The sequence below is a fragment of the Sciurus carolinensis genome, unplaced genomic scaffold (assembly GCF_902686445.1).
Source record: "Sciurus carolinensis unplaced genomic scaffold, mSciCar1.2, whole genome shotgun sequence".
NCBI classification, from domain to species: Eukaryota; Metazoa; Chordata; class Mammalia; order Rodentia; family Sciuridae; genus Sciurus; species Sciurus carolinensis.
Genome location: NW_025920160.1, coordinates 516512 through 520533, shown reverse-complemented (window position 1 = coordinate 520533; position 4022 = coordinate 516512).

Genomic DNA, 4022 nt, shown 5'->3' with positions numbered 1-4022 from the left:
AGCACTGCTCATGACAATACACAAAGTGGTGGAAAAATAAAGCTTTTGAAACTTCAAGCATCAGCCACTGTGATCAAGTTTGTATTAGTTAGAGGAACTTGTTTCCAAAGGAATGACTGAAATCCATTAGCAAAATTGTTTCAGTCATCGCTATTCCACTGCAGTAGCCCACTTGATATTTATCTCCAATGTCTAGTGGTACCAAACCTTTGAATGGAATCCTTTACTTTCCTTGCTGAAAAGCACTTATGCTTTGTGGCAATTCATCCAAACAGAAACTCTCATGTACTTGTAAAGAACCCTTTGTGGGTGTAGCTCTCATGTACTTGTAAAGAACCCTTTGTGGGTGTAGGTTGAAGCAACATGCTAGAGCTGCTCCTCCTCAGGATATGTATGATCTTCTGAGAGCACATTCAAACCAAAGTTCCATGCAAATATACAAACTTGACTAACAAGAAATTTCCCCTTGAAAGAAAACTCATTGTCTGGGAGGAAGGAGGGACTGAAAGATCATATGATCATATCCAATAGATCTTCTTGAATTTCAATTGAGTATCCTTTTTAAGGAATTTTATAACACCAGTTGTCTGCTGGGAATGAACTCCCGGTTCAAATGATATGGTTTGACAAGTTTTTTGTTTGTTTGTTTGTTTGTTTGTTTTTTGTAGCTGGAAAACTTGGATGTGTTTAACTGTGAAGATGTATAGCATCTCTTCCCCAAAGAGTGTTTGAAATCCAGTAGTGATACATTTTCAGCAGTCACTCCTCAACTGCCATTTCTTTTTTGGACTACACACAAATTTCATATGGATTTGAATGGAAAAAATTTTAAACCTCCTGGTGACCAAAGAAGCTTTGTGTTATTTGATCTAAATGGAAAACACAAAGTATTCATTAGGTTCGGTGAGGTTCTCTACCTTGAAGCTACACAGAATTTGTGATCTATTTTCAGCCAACACCTTCAAATATCTGTTCAAACTTATTACTCAAAATAGTCAAACAAGAGAGCACCTGTAGATAGGAGCACTTATATGTGGGCTCCAAGTGGGACTTAAAGGGTGATAAAATTCACAAAATCACATTGTAATACATTTGTGAAACATTTTAAGAAAACTCTTCCACTGCACCACTCTGCTGGGAATATGCTTCCTATTACAGTAATAATCATTGAATTTAAACTGTTTATTCTTTTGCAGAAAAGCACTTACATTTTATATTTATTCATCCAATTTCATACCAACTTGTTCTCATTGAGAACAGAGTGAAGAACTGCAACTATCACATGTTTGCTGACCTTGCTCCTCTTCAGACTTTCAAAGCTCTCTTCAGTCTACACATCCACCAATCTTCATAAAGAGTACACACAGTACATCAAGAAGGCAGCTCATGAAGTTACAATCACTAGCACTTGGATGAAATTGGTATCATGCAGAGGATGTGTTCCACAAAAAGTCATTGGAATCCATTAGTGTATCATTTTCAGAGCTCACTCTTCAGTGGCAATGGCCATTTTGAAATAACTGCTTCTTACTATTAGTTCAAAGGCATGATTTGATACCTTTCAATACTTTTGTGTTAAGCATGTTTTCATTATTTTCCTTGATCCAAATACAAATTATCATGTTCTCTTAGAAATCACAGTGACTACATTGTGCTGAAGGAATATGCTGAATCTCCTCCTCCTCAGGCTTCTAATCTATTTAGAGACAGTACTTTCAAACCACCATACTTCCCTGCTGCTGCACAAACTGGTGTAATAAGAAGGTTCTGGTGGAGAGGGGCCCCATTCTCTGGGTGAAAATTCTGACTGAAATGATGATCAAATATACAGATTTCTTTGAAATCCATTTTTGAACTCTGTTTAAAAAACTCTTTAACATCAGTTGTCTGCTGGAAATTTCCTCCCAATTTCAAAGGATTCATTTTGAAATAATATATTTCTTCTATTGCTGGAAAGTATCTCTGAGGTAAAGTGGGAACATACAAGAATCTGTTCCACAAAGAATTATTGGAATCCAGTACTAAAATATTTTTAGCAATCATGCTCCAACTGCTGTTGCCCTTTTGGAATGCATTCCGCTTACCTCTAGAACAAAGGCAGTGATTGGATACCTTTCCTTTCCTTGTTAATAGGCACTTCTTCTTTGTGATGAGTCATCCAAAAAGAGACAATTTTGTAGTCCTACAGAACACAGTGAGTATGTGCACATCGAAGGATCTTGATGGACCCCCTCTACCTCAGCATATCTATGCTCATTTGACACATCATATTAACACCACATTTCCAAGGAAATAAACAAAATAGACTAACAAGAAAGCTAACATTGATTGGAACTACAACTTGTAACATCAATGTGCAACCTGAAACATGAAAAAATCCAAACCATCTCCCTGAAATCTCTTTTTCAAACTTTGTTTAACAGATTCCTTAGTAGCACATGTCTGCTTGGGTTAACTCAGGGTTTGAAATGATACCCTTGCAATTGAAAGGTTACTTCTGTTGATGAAAGCACCTATGGGGTATCCTGGGAAAATGCATAGGTTATTTGCCCAAAGGGGAATTGATTCCATAATGAAATGTGTCCAGGAATAACTCTTCAACCTCAGGTGCTTTTTTGGAATCAAATTCTGGTTAACAGTGGTAGGGTGACTTTGAAAGAAAACCATTTTGTAAATTGCTGGGAGGCAAAGGAACTTTGAGCTAATTGATCAAATGCAAATAAACATGTGGTACTCATTGAGAACTTTGAATGCCTCTACATTGAATCAACTTGGTGGATCTGCTCCTCAGCACTTTTAAGCTCTTATCATCCAGTACTTTCAAAACTATATTCAGTTGTATTACACACACTAGTTTGAAAAGTGAACCCTTGTAGCTAGAAACAATGATATCTGGAACCACCTGGGTCTGTAAGGATGATCAAAATCACAAAGTCTCAGGGTAAATCATTTCTGAAACATTTTAAGAAAAGAGTTCTGCTGCACTTTTCTGCTGGAAATGAACTCCAGAAATGAATCTTAACATTGAATTTTAAACTGATTTTCTATTGCTGGTCAGCAGTTACACTTCCAGCTTATTCATTCAAATGCAAGTGAACACCTTGTCATTGAGAACAGAGTGAGTAGGGGCCTCTAGGTTGAAACTTTTGGCTGACCTTGTGCCTCTGCATGCCTCAAGCAATTCAGAATACTCATTTAAACCACTGCTCATAAGAATACCCAAAGTCATAGAAAAGTAAAACTCTTGAAGAAACAAGCATCAGCCACTTGGATCAAAGTGGGATAGGGAGAGAAACTGGCTTCCTAAGGAATGATTGAAATTCATTAGAAAAATTGTTTCAGCCATCACTATTCAACTGCAGTTGCCCATTTGAAATGTATCTCCAGGGACCACTGGTTCTTAGGCTTTGAATGGAAATCTTTTCTTTACTTGCTGGAAAGCACTTATGGTTTGTGAAAATACATCCGTATACAAACTATCATATACTGCTAAAGAACACTTCGAGTGTGTAGGTTGATGCAATGTGCTAGAGCTGCTCCTCCTCAGGAATTCTATGCAATTTTGAGACAGTCCTTTTAAACATATTTCCATGCAAATACACAAAGTGGATGAGCAAGAAATCTTCCCTTGAGAGGATCCCCATGTTCTGGGAGGAAAGAGGGACTGTAAGGATGATCAAATCCAAAGATCTTCTTGAAATCCATTTGAGAAATGTTTTTAAGCAATTCTATGACAAGTTTTTTTTTGCTGGGAGTGAATTCCCTGTTTCAAATGATACAATTTGAAAAACTTGTTTTGTAGCTTGAAAAAATGTGTTAACTGGGAAGATGTTAGAATATTTTCCTCCAGGAGTCTATGAAATATCCAATAGTGATACATTTTCAGCAATCACTCTTCAACTGTTGTTGCCCTTTTGGAATACAAGGATGATTAACCATTTTAGGATGGCTTTGAATGGAAACAATTTTGAAGTTTCTGGGATGCAATTAAGCTTTGTACTAATTCATCAAATGGAAAACAC